The 20,898-nt window shown below is 40.7% G+C and overlaps 1 long non-coding RNA gene across 1 annotated transcript in view; it reads left to right on the forward strand.

The window, feature by feature from the left end:
* LOC149461425 (uncharacterized) overlaps positions 1-16,068 on the forward strand; it is a 33,205-nt gene extending 17,137 nt beyond the window's left edge. Inside the window, exon 4 of the long non-coding RNA XR_016312861.1 lies at positions 15,479-16,068. This is a non-coding gene — a long non-coding RNA (uncharacterized LOC149461425). The remainder of the gene's footprint in view (positions 1-15,478) is intronic.
* Positions 16,069-20,898: the final 4,830 nt, after the last annotated feature.

Here is a 20,898-nt window from a genome sequence, read left to right on the forward strand (position 1 = left end):
TTCATAAAGCATCAGTTGAAGTAAGGTTCCTTGTAAGCAGGTGCTTACAAGTGTTGCGGCTGAGTAATTAGGTTCTCCAGGCTGTCCAGGGAGGAAAGGGTTAAGCCAGTCGCTGCAGTATCTCGGGCATTCCTGGGTTCTTCCCGCCACTCTGTGCTGATGTAAAAAGGGGGAAGGCTCTGCTTTGGTGTCCAGGGCTTGTGGCCTCCATGGGAGTAGTTAAGAGACAAAGATTAAAGATGTGACCACTAGCAATGTGTGGAGTGCCCCTCTAGAGGAGGTTGCTTGAGCCAGGACTCTTCCACCATATGGACTCTCACCTTGGGGAAAGGTATGCACAGGACAACCTGGATCTAGTTAATTAGGGAAGAACTGTTACTGCACCCTTGGACTGTGATAATGAATGTGTCCCGTAAAGTTTTGTTAACTGTTAAAAGCCTAGTCTGAAGTTACAGTAAAGGGGTGCATGGTGGTACATAGCGTTTTGTAGAAGAACAGGGCCTGTAAGCACATATGGGGATGAAGAGAAATAATTGGAAGTCCATTATTAAGGTTTGATTCAGCAGAGAAATGGCATGAAGTGTGTAGTTCAGGGGTAGGCAACCTTAAAGAGGTGGAGATCTGCCTGAACAACATGGGAGAAGTCAAAGATCACCGGGCACAGTGCTGCCATCTCACACCTGATTTAAATCTCTAATTGCCATACTATCATGTCGCAATCATTTGCATTGCATGCCAATAATGGGTTTAAATCAGATGGTGAGGTAGCAACAGTTCGCATTCTCACCACCTGTCAAACAGGGCTCTTAGGGCTTGTTCATGTATAAAGTTGGGGGTGTGTGGTAAAACCCTGCTGTTGAGACCCCCAGTCCTTGCCCCCTTTAGCTGCTGATGCATCAGCCAAGGGTGTACACATGCTGCTGCAGGAATTAAACCCCCTGTTGCTTTTGGTGGGTGCTACCACCTGTCAATCACGACCCATTCAAGTAAATGGGGACACTTTGCAAGTGCCCCGCAACTGCATGCTTCTACAGGGTCCACGGGGTTAAAACAGCTGGAGAGAAAGTGACATAACACTGCATTCTTTAACACCTTGTTTGCTGTACTGCACAAGGTTACAGGGCACTTGCAGAGTGGACTCATTCACTTGAGTGGGTCATTGTGAGGGATTTCCAGCAAGACGAATCGCGATCTGAAATGCGCATGCACATAGGAATTCCCAGAGAAGAATCACCGGTTGTGCGCATGCGCGCAGAAATGCGCGATTGCGCACACGCACGGCGAAGATTGGCGCCAGACAGCCTATTTAAATAGTGTCTCTGCCCATGTTGCGTGCTGATTGGTCTTCAGCTCCCCCGTGTCCTGCTTGTTCCTGTGTGATTCCTTTGTTGCTGACCCGGCTTGTTCCTCACCTGACTCTGATTGCTCTCCTGATTGATACTGGTCCCTGACTTCGGCTCTGCTCCTGACCTTGGCTTTCCTTCTGATTCTGTACCGTGCTGCCCGACTGTTGATGACCCTGGCTATTCCCATGACACTTGCTCCTGTCTCTTACCCTCACTACCTGTCTTGCTCTGGTGCACGCCTGGCATTCTACAAGACCCGCTCTGCTTGTTACTACTGTGCCTGAATCAGAAGATCATCAGTCTTCCAGAGTCATCATCTGCAAGAGCTGCAAACAACAACTACTGGTGCTCTTGTTCCCCTGGGTCCTAGACTCCCTCTGTTCCAACTCCAGTGGGGTCAGGTCTAGTGACACAAGTGAGGCCGACCACGTCATTTCAGTCTCCCATCAGGTACGTGACAGGCATGCTTGGCAGGAGCTATACTCACCAACCATGACAGATTATCAGATTATAGAACACCTGCTGTGGCTGCTACATGTGCACAACCCTGGCCACTGCAGCTAAAGGGACTATGATTGGGGCGGGGATGGTAAAAACACATTTTAACTATGAGCTTTTACAACCTCCAAAACTGCAAATGTAAATGAACCCTTACTATTCTGAGCCCGCTATAAGGCTGCTTTCACATGGATGTACTATGGTTTACCTGCACAGTGCATCTGTGACTTTCCTGGGTTAGCTGCACTTTTCCATTGACTTCTATTATAACCTGTAGGTGTGGTGCACTTTCTGAAAGCACCTCAAACCTCCTGCATTCGGCAGGAGCAGCAGATACAAAGACAGAGAGAAACCGTGTGGGACCATGGCAATCGCATCAACACAGCGCTTGTTGCATAGAGAGCAGAACATGCTCTCATCATCCCTCCCTCACACCTTTAATCACTGGAGACATCTGCAATCAGACATAAAGGGGCCCCTTTCTACTGCAGAAACATTGCATCTTTGTTGCAAGGATTGGTGAGAAAGCAGATCACCCACTTGCATCATACTGTTACGTTATGACTAAATATCTGAGAGGACATTAGGGCAACTAGGGCCTATACTTCAGCATTATTGCACCTGTACTATGTCAATCTCACATTAACACCATCCCCATACTGTGCCTACATTGTAAATGGACTGCACCTCTACTGTCTGCTGGTCCATCAAGACACTTGTAAAAGTGCACCAACATTATTAAAGGGCCTCAACTATAGCCAGCAGAAAAACATCATAAAGGACTGCCCCTCTCATATTGAGCCTTTTACTAGTCCCTACCCTTTACCTATCCAGCAGGTATTTTCACACAATAAGCCTAGGCCTAGCACTGTCATCCTCAATGCACTCAGGCAATATAGCCTCCTTCTGGTTCACTTCAGGTGTGCGTGATGATTTCACAACAGGCTCTGTTCTGCTACCGTGTGAGTTTAGGAATTAGTTACTAGGATACTATTAATACTTGTATTTCTGAAAGTATTCTTAATTTACAGAATTTTTTCACACCTGCTAAAACCTTTGCACAGTAGTATATATATATAGTTTATATTGCACCTGGAGAGCACCTGAGCACCTTGAATGGCCTGACCTATTAAACTCATCAATATGAACAAGGCTGAGAGGTCTTCCTTCTGCATCTGCTGCAAGCCCAGTTTCTCTGTTTTCTTTTGACATCTGTTATGGCTACAGATTTAGTCTAATCATTCATAAATCACTTTTACTGGATGTGACATTATTTACTGTTAGGTTGATAAAGTGTTTAAAGAATGAAATGGTTTGTTGAGCTTAGAACAGGTACACTGAAGAGGTACTCTGGGGAATGAAGAAATCTCACATCACTTTCTGTTTATGAACAGCCTACCCAATGGAATTAATTAGCTACGGGGATTGCAAACAGTAAAATGCACAAAGTATGCTGTATACTGCAACAGCGATTACAGTTCATGTTTAGCCTGAATTCCCTGATATTATAAGTAAAAGCTAAAAGTGGAAAGCATTGCAGTCTAAAGACAATAAATGACATGTTATTGTAGTCTATGGAATATAAACAATCACATTAATGACCTTAAGTGATGTCCACTGAATGAACATATTATTGGACATCAATGAAACTAAATAATAAATAGCAGTGATCCTGGAGGTGGCATACACATGATAAGAGTTAAAGAAGAATATTTTTTTACTTCTATACAGTGGTGCTGTGCCTGCACTGCATGGGTTAGCTGTTTGTTTTGTCTAGGGGTGAGCAGAAAGAATATACTCACCCAGTCTTACGATCCTCTGGAAAATTAAGCTCCCCCACCTCCAGCAGTGGACTGTTCCTGTAGTCCTCATGTCTAAAGCCGGTCTATAGGCGTGATGACTTCAGATACAGTCCATTCACAAGACCATGCTGGCATGTGGGGGGGCAGGAGCTGCAGGAACCAGTCTTGCGCTTGGAGGATCAGTGTATTATCTAAGTTTACCTCCGTTCTGCAATCCCCTAGACAAAAACAAGCAGTTAACCTATAAAGTGCGTACACAGCCCCACTGCATGGGAGAAGAAAAATTGCCCAAAGTTCTTCTTTAACTGTTTGTTATACAACACACTTTATTAGGAAACAAATGTCTGGAATTATGCTATAATATTCCTGTCTTTGACCCCACTGGGGAGATGATAGATTACTTCCAGTCCCCGTGATACCTATATAAGGAATGGGAGTTATGGGTGTTACCAAGGAAGGTGTTGACAGCCCTGTCTTCCTCATTCTACTAAATATGTACTTTGATCTTTCTTTGTGTCTCTGTTGGATGGATGTTCCATTACTTTCTGTACTGATACAAACGGCTGCTATGGGGCATTCTCCTAGATACTGTACGCATAGAAGACTTATGGAAGTATATGGCATTTTATTGTACACGCTCAAGCTGCATGATGAAGATGCAAGTCAGCATTGTGGTATAGAGCTTGTAGGTAGGAGTTAGGTTAGATAAGGTTTGAGGGGGTGGGTTTATGGGAGTACGCTTTATTTAAAAGCATACTTTCCCTTTTAATAAAACATACCCAAATTAGCCCTTCCATGAATCAGCACATTTTGCTAGCACAACTGAAAAAGCAAAATGACTTCAGTTCTTTCAGAAGATATGATCCTAATCTTAAGAAACAATGCAACATTTTTAGGCTGAATAGGAAGTACAACAGTATAATTATCATTCAGCTCCTTTGTGTTCAGAAAAACGGAAAAATGATATGTTAATGGCAATTTTAAACCTACTAGAATTTCTGAAATAGAGGTCATATTGTTCTGGAAGTGAGAATTTTTTGTCATTTGAATACATTTTACTTTTGTTTGACACAATAAAAAATAATTATAAATTGTAAAAATAATCCAGAAGAAGGCAAAAAAATCAAGAAGGCAACATCCAATTTGCTGCAGCAAATTCTGTTCTCAGACTCCAGCAGGAGCTGCTGGATAGGATGGGTCATCTGTTCTTTGCCTGAAACCTTTTCAAGAACCTTCTCAAAAGCCCCTTTGACACACTAGGTTAACTGTACGAACATACAATATCACAGAAAATCACTGAAAGTAATACTTCGTACCCAGTAGCAGTACTATATTATAGAAAACAGACACAAAACCAGGTATTAAAGGCAAAATGAATATACTGTCACCCAATATGGTTGGTAACTAGGCAAGCAGAAAATGGATTAACAATAGTAATAACACAATTTAGCATACAAAGTGATTATCAGTAAAGACTAGGCATAAGATAACATTTGGTGTCCAGATCAGCATAAACAGTAGCAAGGCCACCTCCAGTGCAGCAGTGAGCAGTAGTAACGTTTAATATACTGAGTGCTGGAACTATACTATCAAAGTGCATTTATTGTGCACACATAGGCTTTTAGAGAAGTTTAGAGGCAGAAGTGTTTACTGGAGAATTCTGAAAGTAATAAAATTGCTTTCAGGAGAGGAACTTTTGGGCAGATAAAAACGCGCAAGGTGACTAAAAGCGTCTAAAAGCCCCAAAACACTAGGCGCATTTAGTGCTTGAGCATTTATTCATTTCAATAGCAAGAATAAATCCATATTCTGGATAATGACATGAATAAATGCTCAAACACTTGATGCTCCTACCCTAAACACCCCTGAAAAAATTTGACTTTAGGTGCATTTTTAACACTGCTTTTCTCCTGTCAGATGGCTTTGTTGTTTGATAAAGTGTCCAAAAACCATTATAGAAGTAATGTGAAGTTTCAGTAAAATCCACCAAAGCTAAATTTCTTTCAGTTCAGTGAAACTTGGTAAATAAGTACCTAGGTTTCAAAATGACATTCATGGTAGAAATGCATGTACCCATCTTTGGGAATGCATTGGGTTGCTGACGGTGTCAAATTTAATTAAAGTTTTTTTGTGGCATGCATAGAAAAGAAAGGAGAAATTGAAAATTGCACTAGTGTAGCATCTCAATAGAGTAATGGTAGAGGACAGTAGTGACAATACCACCTCCAGCAATAATGGTTGCTGCTTCCCAGATGGTTGATAATGGTGATGATCTACCTATTCTCTCTTATCAGGAGTATGGAACATGCAGCTCACTCCATGTGATAACTCAGCACAGTCATACTAGTAGTCCATAGTTCCTTGCTACTCACAGCTCACACAGCACAGGACTTTCTCTACTTCTGTATGACTGGCAGCCGAACTAGTAATAGTAGCAGGGGAGCAAAAGAAAGATAAGTATATGTGGCAGAGTGTATCAAAATGGTGCAGCTCTGTTATAAATATAACCACCCAAATGCATGAATCAAATTACAGTGAATCAATACACAAAATATGCACACAGTGTTAAATAAGGTGCCATGTGCAGTAACATAGAAGAGTTCTTCAAATACATTGTCACGATCCCATGTTCGCTGCCACCAATATGTCACGATCGCGGCGTCAGACCCCAGATCTTCTCACCAAACTCGTGACCAAAGGACTAGCCAATCTAAAACTGCGATGGGACGTGAGTAACAATGCCACACCCAGCTGCACCCTGCACAACGATTTTCCAGCTAACGGACCACAATCGATGTAACGGCAGCCTGGGCGATTGTTACTGGGTCAGGTTAATTACGCAATTAACCCTTCACACTGCCACCACCTCCTTTTTGTACAGAGAAAGAGGAAACTTGGCGTTATCAGCTATAACACTATAATGATTGAGATGATCGTCTGTATAAAACGGTCATAACCCAGCCTGTTATACAGGGGTTAAGCAAACAGTTGCATTCTCGTTAGAGGCAGGGATTCGTAAATTGCGATACAGAGCTATAGAAACAGTTCAACACTTTCAGAAAGAAAGATTTATTGCTAAAAGGTCAAACGGGCGCAATAAAAATATTTACAGAAAAAAGATGTAACTAATATATATATATATAAATATACAGAGCATAACAGCACAGCAAAGAGATAACAGAGAGAGGTTAAAGGGTTAAGGTACTTGCCATTAAGCCTTGGATGTAAGCAAATCACGTTTCAGAGCAAAAGGCTAGATTATTATGCAGACAAGTCTGAGGATTGATAAGATATGAATTATGAAAGTGTACACTAAACGGTTCACGAGATCTATTTTTCTGCTTTCCTGTGTGTCCGAGACAAGGCGAGTGAGCCATCAAACTGTTCGCCTGCTCATCATCCATCTGACGATATGTTTGATTTTTATGTAACTCTCATATTCCCAGATATGAGACATAGGGGAAAAATGGTTTTGCCGAGGTTATCTGATTCTTTTACCTATGCTGAGTTAAGTTTTATGAGGTTGGAATCTCTCTCAACTCTGGAGAAAGCTTGCCTTATCTCTTCCGAGGTGTGAAATGGTACAGCTTTCCGAGACAGCTAGGCACCTAGCTCAGAGATGCCTTGGCCTGCCAGTGACCCACAACCAGCACACACACACACACACACGCTGGCCAAATGTCTCCTCTTGGAGGGGGAGGGAGTGAGGGGAGAAAATGGATACTCTTAACAAAATGGAGTCTGCGTCCTTCACTGTGTGTTGCGCACGTTTGCGATATACATGTATACATTTATGTATTCCTGAGGAAGTCACATGATGTGATGTAATGCATAGAGTAGGCCAATGACATCAAGCTGCTAAACAGGAAGTTTACGAGCCACCATCTTGGAAATTCCTGAACACATTGAAAATACATTATAACAAGGTTTTTTTTACTGTGGTGTGACACTTTAAATGTGAGTGCACTTTGTTTTTTTAATAAATTATGTCATATTTATATACTACACTATGGAAAGCATTTCTGTTTATATATGCGGAGTATTTGTGGGATAAAGAGGAGACGGTACCGTTTGCAGCAGAGTGAGGAGGAAAGTGGAGCCATCTATGCAGTATACCTACCCGGGTTAAAAGGGAAAGGCGGTATTTGACCTATACAATTTGGGTCATAAAAGGAGGTGAGAGTATATATGTATGTTTCTGGCGGAGGAGCACCTATAGGAATATATGTGGATATAAGCAATAAAGAGCACCTGTTTTGTGAACAAATTATAAAGGCACGGATCAAGCACACATTATGGACTTTTAAGTTGTAGTCCCCGTTGTTGCATAATCACATGGTTTGGATGCTTTAATTTATATATGAGGTTATAGAGATATATGCGTGGCACTATTTTATGACTTACCTTGAGAACATGTACCCAGTGCTATCACAAGCATGAGACTGCAGACTTGGCTGGCTTAAATCAAGTTTGAGCTCCACCCTGAGACAGGCCACATCAATCATCTTGCAGGTGGACAGATAGACAGGCAGGGATGCATTATAGCCAAAACCAGGATGCTAGACTGAGACTAGCAGCTGTCAAAGAACAGAAGTGTTTACACACCCCTAACAGAAAGCAAGGAATCACAATCTCCCATTACCTGGATGATAGTCTTCCATTTACCAGTTGCAATATTCTAAATCACTTTGAAGGGAGTCAGTAATCCTTCCTCAAGTCTTTAGAGTAATTATGAGTATTATCAATTACTTGGGAGGGCACCATCACTTTTACAAATTACAAGGTTGACAAGAAAAACCCTTGAATATACCATAGCAGGTGAAAACCAGTCTTGTATAAACCACATCCTGTGGATGAAGTGCCTCTAAAATGCTACTATTCATCTGCCCCCATGCTACCATGGGCTAATGGAAAGCATTTTCTGGCTTCCATTTCTCAGTCAAAGTCTGATGATGTGAATCAAGACAAATGACTAGCTGCTTGGGTCATAAACAATTCAGAGTGTGGAATAAATCCAGACAGGCTAATGAATACTTTTAAATTATTTGAACATTTCTATTTTACTGATTTTATTTCAAATTTCCATTTCTAATAGAATTGTGTAGTTTTTGTAGTTGTAGATAGAAAGACCTACAAACAAATTTGCATGCGTTATTTTAGCTATGTCACACTCAAAATGTCATTGGCCTTTATACATATGACAAAACCTGTGAATTTGTCGTAGTAGGCCTCCCCTCACATTTCAGTACTAACAACCCTATACAAGGTTGAAACACTGAGGAGCTTGCAAAAATAAAGAACATTGATTAACGTAGTAAAAAAGCAGGAAAAGGCAGTGACAGGCCAAGTTAATGCATGAAAATTCAATTTGGAATGCTTTTATTAATGAAATAAAAGAACATATATTTTACAAGATAACTGTATTATATTTTCTCCTTTCATTTTCTGTGCAATACTTTTTTAGCAGTATTAAAAATATTTCCTATTTTAGACATATATAAAGCCTTTGATTCTCTATCCTGGGAATATCTGCGGTTTGTGCTGTCTCGTTGGGGATTTGGGGATTCTATTCTTTCTTGGATTCAAGCCTTGTATTCTTCTCCGTTAAATACGCTGGGTATTTTTCAGATCCCTTTCCTATTGGGCGAGGGACGAGACAGGGTTGCCCCCTGTCCCCGGCGCTCTTTGTCCTGGAGCTTGACCCGCTGGCTTTAGCGCTCCGGACCGATTGCAATATATCGGGGGTTCCTTACACGGGACAGGAGTTCAAGCTGAACCTTTTTGCGGACGATGCCCTCCTGACTCTTACTAACCCCCTGACGACGCTTCCTAATTTGCAACAGGTTCTTGAGCGCTTCTCCTTGATTTCGGGTCTGCGTATTAACTTGAATAAGACTGTCACTCTCAATATTACTTTGGCTTCAGATTTGGTTTCACGCCTACAATCCCACTTCCCTTACAAATGGGCTTCCTCTTCTCTTGAATACTTAGGCATTCGCTTGACCCCCACCTATGACTCCTTGTTTGCTGCAAATTATTATCCATTGCTTAGCTCTCTATCTTCTCTTATGCATTCTTGGCAATTTCCGCACCTGTCTTGGATAGGACGGGTTAATTCGGTGAAAATGACCATCTTGCCGAAATTGTTATATGATTTTCGCACACTCACAGTGGGGGCTCCCCCTCATTTTCTTCGGTTGCTTCAGGCGAAATTTATGCGTTTTATCTGGGCCGATAAGCACCCCAGAGTATCCAGAAATACGCTCTTTGCTCATAGACTCCAGGGTGGTCTTGGGGTGCCTAATGTAACTAATTATTATCAAGCAAGCCAGATTGCCCCGCTGTCTATGTTGCACGCCTCTTCTGACGTTTCCCTCTGGGTCCTGTTGGAACTACCTAATTGTGCCCCTATCACAACGTTGATGCTTCAATGGCTTCCCCCTGCTTTGCGCCCTATGGCACTGAGTCCGATGTTGCTCCATGGCTTGCAAGTCTGGGACTCGTTATGTTACTCCAGTGGCCCGATGTCACCTTTTCTGTCTTTGCTCCCAATTATTAACAACCCTCTTTTCCCACCGGGTTTAGATCACCCAGGGGCGTTTTCTTGGTGGCTGACTAATGGTTTTTCGCAGATGCGACTCTTTTTGATTTTTCGGTCCTTCCCCACCTGGAATTCTCTTTGGGAATCCCGGGATGTCCCCTCGGCAGAATTGTTTCAATACCTTCAATTGTGGCACTGGCTGCTCTAGCTGCGGGGCACTCCTGTTTTCCCGTACCAGAAATCTGCCTTTGAAAAGCTTTGCCAGCAACGTCCGGGCACCCTGGGCCTAATATCCCTTCTTTATGCAGCTCTGAACAGACGCTTGTCGCATACTTCTCTTTCATATGTTGTTCAGTGGGAGCGCGACCTGGGAGTGGCTGTGGATCCGGAGGACTGGAATAAGGCCTGGTCACTCATAGCTAAATGCTCATTTAATACGACCATGCTGGAGGCAGCCTATAAGGTATTGGTTCGTTGGTATTGAGTTCCGGCTTGGTTGGCCCAGGCTAACCCTGCCTGTAGTGATCGATGGGTTTGGGGTTGTGGCCATCGTGGATATGTATTGCATATCTGGTGGTCATGCCCAAGATTGTTTCATTTTTGGTCTCGTGTGTTTGGCCTCCTTTTCACCTTGTTCCATCTCTCCATACGCCGGGATGCTTGGTATGCCTTGCTTCATTGCCCCATACCGAGCCTCTTGGCTCACCAGCAGAAGTTGGCTTCCTATTTGTTTTTGTCGGCCACTAGAACAATTGCTCAGGCCTGGAAGAGTCCGTTTGTCCCTCTTCAAGGGGTGCGAGATCGTATGACCACTATGATGCTCAACGAACAGATGTCGAGTATCTGCAATGACTCCCAACGTAAATTTTTGAAAATATGGGAGCCGTGGTTGCAATATGCCTTTCCCACGCTTCCCCCCCGGCTAGTCTGGGGATGTAATGGCGTTCGGTATTGGTGCTCTTGGACCCCTGCTCTTTGTTTTTTTTTTCTTCCTTTCTCTCTTTCTCTGTTTGTTTTTGGTATGACAGTGGACAGCTGCCTTTAGTTGTTATATTCAGTTTCATTAATGTTTTGTAACTTATGTGCCATTGATAGCCCCTGCGTGGGTGCACCTTTTGCCCTGTTGGCGTTAGAGCACTGTTTTTTTTTATTTTGCATTTTTTTTATCTGTGCAATTGATAGCCCCTGCATGGGCGTGTTTTGTTGCCTCTGTTTTATACTGTTTAAAAATTATTAAAAACCATTGAAATATAAAGTGTAGTGACCCATACCACTCAGTTAAGAGATGATCTCTTTGTTATGGTTATAGACTAATGCACTTTAGACACTGTGATTACTCTTTGCACTGTGCGAATAAAAAAAAAAAATAAATTTACTTTTACAGTTTTAAAACATTACATTCTGAATTATCCATTCTCACCATTGTTTCCTGTTATTTACATCTGTTTGTCATATCCCTAGAAATCTGTGCATTTGTATACTGCTGGCCAATTTACAGTTTAATTACAGTCTACAGTTTAATTTGAGTTGTATCTGGAAAATCTTTTTCTTGATGCTTAATGTAACACACCCTTACTTCAGATGCTAGGACTACTGGCTGGGTTATGACCCCTGGGTCTTAAAAAAACATTGAAAAGTTTAGAAGATCTGCATTTGTTATTTTATTACTTTTTGTTTCATGTAAGCTTGAGACAGGAACCATAAGAAACTAAAAACTGAGATACCAGCAATCAAGTTGTCACCTCTGTTTGCCTGCCACTGCAAATGCCACCCTGAAGTGGACTGTTTGATAAGATTTTGACTTATGTCAGTTTTGAAAGTATCCCTTTCACATTTTATTGCCTGCTGAATATTTTAGCAGCAATAAGTAGGGGAAGTAAAATATGTACCTGGATATAGATGTCTTAAGGACTACCCAACATTAGAGAGACTAGTGTGCTTTTCTTGAATGGCTAGCATTTTACTGTACCTGCACCCAGAGGCCCCCTGCTTATTTTGCTTGTTAAATTCACATATAATGAAAATAAATGACTCAGCTGACAAACTAGTGCTGGAGTCTTGAAAAGATAATTTGAATTATACACTATTAATACTCAGGAGCAATGAACAATTGCCACATCACCAGCACAGCTCCAGTATTTAGAATTAAAAACCGAAAAAAACACCTAAAATATAGGCATTTATTTTGTTTAAGAACATAATTTAAAATAGTATCTATTATATATACTATAATTATGTTAGATATTAGTGCTAGTGGGCGCTACTGTAAAACAAAATTAGTAATATAGCATAAGATGATCTCAGTGATAGTGCGCATAGTAAATGATGAAAGGGGATTAAATAGGACGAGATGAAGAACTGCATCAGGCTGCATAAAAATTAATTGAGTATCTCTTCCTTATTGCAAACAAGACTTCTTTTATTCTTGAAAGTAAAAAATAGGTCCATCAAAGGGCAAGTGTGGTGTGTAAATAACATTCCCTCAGTGTCCCTGTTCAGAAATCCATTTTTTGTTTTAATTAGTTTGTTCAGAGAATGAACAAATTTTGTTAGCTACGGTCATTCTTTTCAGGAAACTTCAAGAAACTTTCAAGAAAATGTTGTCTCAGGTGTTGTCCTCTATGTGTAGTATAAGACACAGCTCTCATCCCTCTGTATCAGTCCAAAAATCCTAGGTGTACATGATGAACAGCTAACTCTGCCAGAAATGTTGTGCAGTTTTGGATCTGTGATGATAGAATAAACGGGATAGGCCCAAAACAGTAGTGATGTACTCCCAATTTTTATGGCATCTGTAGTGCCCATAATTCCTGGGCAGAATGGTTTCATAATTGTGGAACTGACATCATTGGGTAGAACCAGTGGTGGGATCAACAAATAAGTGTCTTCTCTCTTCTACTCTGTCAGGTAAGTAACCCCACAGACATCATTGGTTTTCTGAGTCCTACTGCCACTGAACATTAATGTAAGAAAGTAGTCGCCCCCTGACCACCAATGTAATAAGGAATCCTTCCTGTAGTGGATTACCAATGTAGGTGTCAAGACATAAATTACCTGCTGGTGTCACTGTGGTACTCAGTGTGAAAGGATGTAGTTCTGGTGGCCACCAGAGGGTGTTTCCCAGTAGCCAGCTGCTCCCCTTTCCTAACTTCCTTCACTGGCTCAGTGTTTTGCCTGTGTACCTTGCTCTGTGCCTGAACTTGATTCTGATTCCCTTCAAGAATATGATCTAGTACCTACATCCTGTACTCTGCTACTTCATACTGTATCTGCTTTTCTTGTTCCTGATCCCAGTTCTATTAGTGGGCCCTTATTTTCTTACACACACACACACAAAAAAAAATGTCCATTTCTCCAGTGGATTGCTAGCAGTATGGAACTGTAGGATCAAGGATATTTACTGTGGGGAAAATAAATATTTGATTCCCTGCAGATTTTGTAAGTTTGCCCACTTACAAAGAAATGAAGGGTCTATAATATTTATCATAAGTGAATTTTAAATGATAGAGACAGAATATCAACCAAAAATCCAGAAAAAACACATGATACAAAAGTTATAAATTGAGTTGCAGTACAGTGAGTAAAATAAGTATTTGATTCCCTGCTAATCAACAAAACGTCTGGCTCCCACAGACTGGCTATGTGCTCATGTGGTACACAGATTAGTCCTGTCAATTTAAGAAAGTGCTCCGAAAGACAATTAATCTCATCTCACTGGTATGTACCAGTGTAAAAAGTTGAGGTGTAAAATGTGTAAGTTTGTCACACACTGGCAGAAATATTTCTCCGATTCGGGAGGGAAGAAATTTACCATCAGAAGCTTTTTCACCTGCTCCACTGAATATGTTGTATACTGCCTGCCCTGCCCCTGTGGACTCCTTTACATGGGCAATACTATCCGGACGGCAAGGGCACACTTTGGGGAACACAGGAGGCTCATAGAAGATGGCAGTGAGGACCACAGTGTCCCTTGACACTTTCTCACCCAGCATAACCAATCTACGTATGGCCTGAAGGTTTGGGTCATTGAATCCATTCCACCCTGTGACTCTCTAGCCAATAGGTTCCATAGACTGTGCACCAGAGAGACATTTTGGATTTTCGCTCTCAATACATTGTCACTAAAAAGGGCTCAATGAGCAGCTAGAAATCAACACCATCATTTAACCCTAGGTTATCACCATGAGGTTGGGCACTTAGAATGCATATAATGGCTCTAGTATGAATTTAAGAATACATTTAACTATTACATACATAGTGTACATTTTAGTCAGTTTTAATATTCTGCACCTATGACATTTTATATATATATATATATATATATATATATATATATATATATATATATATATTATGCTGTTTTCTAACACATTGAGCATTTTATATATTATCACTGATTCCAGTCGTTCTTGTGGTTTTTAATACCCAGGTTGTTGTTGTAGTCCCCCCCCCCTTTTACCCTCCTCCCCCTTTTTTCCCTCCCTCCCCCTTATTTTATTTGTTATTATATATTTACATTTTTTCCCCCTCCTCCTTCTTTCTCCCCCCCTTCTTGATTGTATTATTGATTTTCCCCTTATTCAATTACATTTTATTTATTCATTATAATTTTTCATTATTAGTACTATTCACCTCATTGTTGTTAACAGTTACTGTTATTTATGATTTTGCTGTATGCCATATGGATTCGGCTATCTAGCTGCAGGGGGGGGAGGGTTGTTTTTTTTTTTTTTTTTGTGTATTTTCTTTTTCTCATTCTTTTCCTCATTCCCATCCCTTTTCCCTCCCCCCCATCGTCATTTGCCCCAGAAAAAGGTTGACCTGGCGCCCTGCACTGTGTTTTTCCTTTTACAAGGCTGGAATGGGCTACAAGACCATCAGCAAGAAGCTCAGACAGAAGGAGACATCTGTTGGAGCGATTATTCGCAATTGGAAGAAATACAAAATAACTTACAATCGCCCTTGGTCTGGAGCTTCATGCAGGATTTTGCTTTATGGGGTAAGGATGATCATCAGAAAAGTGAGGGATCAGTCTAGAACTACACAGGGGGAGCTTGTGAATGATCTCAAGGCAGGTGGGACCACAGTCACCAAATAAACCATTGGTAACACCAGGGATTGAAATCCTGTAGTGCCCGCAAGGCCCCCTTCCTCAAGAAGACACATATACAGGCCCTTCTGAAGCTTGCCAGTGAACATCTAAGTGATTCAGAGGATTGGGAGAAAGTGCTCCGGTAAGATGAGACCAAAATTGAGCTCTTTTGCATTAACTTGACTCTCTTTGTTTGCAGGAAGAAAAATTCTGACTATGACCCTAATAAAACCATCCCTATACAGTCAAGCACGGAGGTGAAAACATTATGCTTTGGGGCTGTTTCTCTGCTAAAGGTACAAGCCGACTTTGCCGCATTGAGGGGCCAATGGACGGAGCCATGTATTGTAAAATCTTGGATGAGAACCTTTTCTCTCAGCCAGAACACTGTAGATGCGTCATGGATGGGTCTTCCAGCATGACAATGACCCAAACCATACTGCCAAGGCAACAAAGGAGTGGGCTAAGAAGGGAGCTGAAACGGTGAGTTGCCAAGCGACAGCCAAGAAACCTTAAGGATTTACAGTAGAGGAGATCTGTAAAGAAGAGTAGACCAAAATCCCTCCTGAGATGTGTGCAAACCTATTAACCAACTACAAGGAACATCTTACCTCTGTGCTTCCCAACAAGGGTTTCTCCACCAAGTACTAAGTCATGTTTTGCTTGGGGATCAAATACTTATTTTACTCACTGAACTGCAACTCAATTTATGACCTTTGTATCGTGTTTTCTTGGGGATTTTTGGTTGATATTCTGTCTCTAGCATTTAAAATACACCTATGATAAATATTATAGACTCTTTATTTCTTTTTGTGTGGGCTAACTTACAAAATCTGCAGGGGATCAAATAATTATTTTCCCCATTGTATATAATTACCAGCCTTGGTCCTATGTTTGCTCTTTCCTTATCCTTTCACCGCCAATATATGAGGGCACTTTTCCACTGACAACCGCCAAAGTAAGGGGGTCCTTCTTCACTGCCCACCAGTAATGAGGTACGGGTTTGCTACTACCATGGGAGAACTTTTTTAAAACTATAAAGCCTCTCACAGCCTTTGAACTATGGCTGGAAGGCTTAGAATTTCCAAAAAGAGGATTTTTGCAAGTCAGTGTCTCACTATAAACATGGGAGATACAGAGTAGCCATAATATTCTTGAATCAAAAGCTAGAGAAAGCATAGAGTAAACTAACAAACTGAACAAAGAGAGACCCCCTTGCTGCCTTTTTTTTGTTCTTATTATTGCAGGCCTTGTTACTGACCGTCTGTTCTTTAAGCCGCCTTCTTTTTGCAGCACATGGCTACATTGTATGATAGGAAAAAAGCTAATTGCAAGAACAGTATGAGCCCAAACTACCTCACATCATATAATTGACATTCCATGCATTTCCCTAATTAATATAAAAGTTAGACATGCATCAGTTAGGCCTACTATCTCTGCAACTGTCATGCTGCTGACCAAATTAATACTGCTGTATCCTTTGAAGTATCTTAATTCTTATGGTAAAGGTCCACCCTGTGCTTGTTTTCTTTAGCAAATTTGAGCCTAACCTTGCTCTTTAAAATTAATTAGCCTAAAATTAGTTAGCCTTGTTCATAGAAATTAAAATTTTGGGAAGTTTAAATGCTTGGGCAAAATGTTTTAATGTTTTTTGTACGTAACATTATTGCTATCACATAGGGGCTGACAATCATTTTGATAGCATTCTGCTGTGAGAGATTCTATTTACTTAGACATCTGGGTCTCTTAGACCCCTAATTAGTGAAAGGATATTCTCTGGTCTCCCTCCCCTCTATCTGGCAAGAGCCGCCAAGGTTATCATGGGACTGCCAGATATACAACAGAGCCCGGGAAACATTGTGAGGGGGTGTCTGTTTTAGGAGGTCTGTGAAATTGATTCAACTTGGCTTGTGAACCTTTCATGCATTCCCAGCTGCTGTAGTAGCCATGAGGGTGTGGAAAACCCTCCTTTGCTGTAAACATGGCAGTGAAAGGGTTAAAATCTTTTTGCATTTTCAGTTTTGCCCTCAAAGCTTCTCTCCACTATACAGCATTTTTTACAAATATTTTAGCATTGGTACATGTCCAATAATGTTTGCTAAATGTCAAGCAAGATTCTTGGCAAACTCTTAACAAATCAAACTTGGGTGGATTTAGTCCCCAATATAAGGGTGAGCTTTTCCATCAACCACTAATGTGTACCAACCACCAAAAGTGTAAGAAACGCTTTTTTTCTGGCAGCCAATCTAAGGGATACTGTACTGATCACCACTTATAATATAAGCAGGCATTTACACTGACTACAAATGTAACAAGGGCATTTACACATGCCATAAAAAAGATTGTTCCTACCCGGGTGTAGTACATGTGCTTTCCTGCTACATTCATTCCTGTTGGTCAAATGCCCCAGCAGTGAGAGAGGAAAGTTATGATTTCCTTTAAAACATACAGTACAAGAAAAAAATTGAAACTGACCCATCCTATAAGCAACTAGCTAATATTGATGCTTTTTTGCCATGTTTTTGCAGGTTGACAAGGATCCTGCACCCACTTACGTCCTTACAGCCAGTGACTGTCTGTCTAACAGCTGGGATTCCTGGCTGACGTCAGAATGCAAACAAAGGAGTCTGTCAGTAAAAAAACAAAACAAAAAAACAACAACAACAGTGTGGAGGTCCTGCCGCAATCGATACCAGACCCTGTAGGTCTGGTATGGATTTTAAGGGAGACCCCATGCCAAGAAAACAACCCTCTGACCCTTTGTTTTTTTTATGTAATCTTTATATCTAGAAAAAAATCTCCATACATAGGAATAGAAAAAGAAAAAACAAAAACATAACACATAAGAACAGTACAGTAAAAGTATTAAACAGCTAACAATAATCATAAGGGCATCCCAGCAATATATCAATCAAAGATAATGGCGTAAGACCCCAGAGGAGCCCCACCTCAGCTTGTGTGGCAGGTGCCTGGGTGAAGAAAGATTGGGTAGTCTGGGTAAGTGAATGCAGATTTTATAAACCAGGACCTTCCAGCAAAGAGGATACTCAGCCCGCCAGGTCAGCGGCATCCAGGGCCAAAATGCAGAGCACCTCCACAAGCACAGAGCACCTCCATACCCCTTACTCATTCAGATGGGGGGCCGGGATCTGTGGACCCCCTTATTATTAAAGGGGGCTTCGAGGTTCTGATAAGCCTCCTACTCACAGACCTGACTGGCAAAGTTGAGGGCATGTAGCCTGATATGGGCCAGGAGAGGTGACTGCTCGCTCACCCCTCCTTTCCTGGCCTACCAGACTGCTCAGATAAGGGTTAGGTATGGATATGAGGCAACAAATAGAAATTGACATATTGCACATATTACAAACTATTCATGGCTTTTGGGAAAATGCTGAGTCAAACTTTTTGAAATAGATCCCTCAGTGTAATGTAAATTTTTAAGCGGACTATAGCTCCTCTTTAAGCAGAACTCCAGTAGGGGGGGGGGGTTTCAAGAGCTGAAAGGACCGGTCTTGTGCCAGGAGGATCGGCGGGTCAGGTGAGTAAATCTTCGATGTTATATTCCGTATAGCAAGCACAGCCCCTGGAAAAAAAAAGTTTTCCTAGATTTCTGCTTTAAAGGTTTTTAGTTGTTGATGTATATATTTAAAATTAGAAACATGTGCAAACACTGCATATAAAATAGCATTCTTCTCCATCCTTAGGAGTACTTCTTTCAACACCACATGTTATTACCATTCGATTAACTTATAATTAGCATAAAGTGTATGTTTCGATGTGCACCAAATGCCGGTTTACAGATATATGCTGCTTAGATCTGTGGAGTTATAGTATAGGTTTACTGAAATAACAATGGGAAATGATTAAAGACAAAGGGAGAGAAATAAAGAAGCGCACCATCTAAACCTACAGCATAATCCACAATACATGTACTACTCCCTTGAAAGTCGAATTCTAAAACAAGCATGTCAAGTTTTTTTTTTTAATAGGAATTCGAAAGTGGAATGCAAATTCTGATTTCACCATAGCCATAGAACAAGTGACCTTTGGACATCTCATCTAACCCAGTGTCTGGCAGGAAGGAACGTGCTACAAATGTGATATTCTTTGCTCTGTACAGGTTTAAAGTGTAACTCAAAATTGTTTTTGGTTTCAGATTTGTTTGTTTTGTATCACCCTTCCCTACTGTTTTTTGGATGTTATTGCTATCTGAGGTCTTGTTGGAGAGAAGTGAGAGGAAAATCTGCAACAGGGACATAGACAACAATTAAAATCAGATAGGGGTTGTAGTCTTCAGCTTGGTATACACGTATTGAAATTCAGCTGGTTCTCCAGGAACTGGCCGAATTTCAGTCCATGTGTACCCCTTTCTGTTTGACAGAAGGCAATTGTTAGACCGGCTTCTGTCAAATGGTCCTGCTGAAAAAACACAGCATTCAATGAGCTGCTGCAGTGTATTTAGCTGATCAGTGTATTCTGGTGGTGTTGGGGTTCCCTGCTGTCAGAATATAATAGCACAGAGGGAGAAATTACTGCATCCACATGGCTTGTTTGGATGTAGGAAAATATGAGTTTTTTAAGTTCTGCCTGCTGGTTGAAAGTAAAAAAAAACTTAGTGTTTACCGAGCTTTACCCTACTCTGTGTAAAAAAAAAAAAGTGTTTTTTTTTTGTCTATGCAGTCCTCTTAGAGATTTATCCTTACTGTCTGTTCTCATGACAGACCTCACCACCATTATGCTCATTTCAGCAGGTGCTGCCTATTGGTAACACAAAGTAAATTTTGGAAGGAAGGGGCACCTTACTCCAGTCTTTGAATGTCTCAGAGCACTATATTGATCATGCAGCCTGTAATGGCAGCAGATTGCCACTGTTCTATACTATTGTTTAGGATGTTGTGGTGGTTTATGTAAGGATATATTATTTATAAAGGGCGTGTCCCTTTCCCTTAGATGAAATATTACAGTGCCTCCAGCCGTTAAAATACGGCAAATATTTAGTAAACCAATAATTTGGACACCTTGATAATTCGATCACCACTTATTATTATACCTTGAATTCTTTTAGCCAATATGATTTCGTACCATACACACAAAATTTGCCTTATAATAGATAAATATAAAAATTTATTTATGTACAAAAATTATATATATATTAACACAAAACACAAAAGACTGGTGATAAATGAATATTGGTACACACAATCAAAAATATATCCTACCAATGTAAGACACACTAATAATGTCTCTAACTAATTACATCAATCACAAATTTAAATGATATGATATTATATTAAATTTATTAATAATTAATAATTTCGAATATCTCAAAGGTTATATTCTTACACGCCGTGGCCATAGGCTTGAAAGAAGTAAGCCCTTGATATATGATACTCTGGTTATTAATATTCAATAAATTATGAAATATGGAAAAATTTATAATATGGCAATCAGCAATTTTTTTAACAGTAACACAGTATCTGACTACATATATCTAACTATCCAATATTGTTGTAATACACTACGGTAATTTTTATGATTCTACACAACAGAGAAAGTAATTAATACAAATCAAATAAACATCTCACCACACCCGGACGTCAGACTAGGCAACTCTCCCGT

This window comes from Staurois parvus, unplaced genomic scaffold, assembly GCF_062004578.1.
Source record: "Staurois parvus isolate SC_StPar_1 unplaced genomic scaffold, SC_StPar_1.0 ptg000202l, whole genome shotgun sequence".
Classification (NCBI taxonomy): Eukaryota; Metazoa; Chordata; class Amphibia; order Anura; family Ranidae; genus Staurois; species Staurois parvus.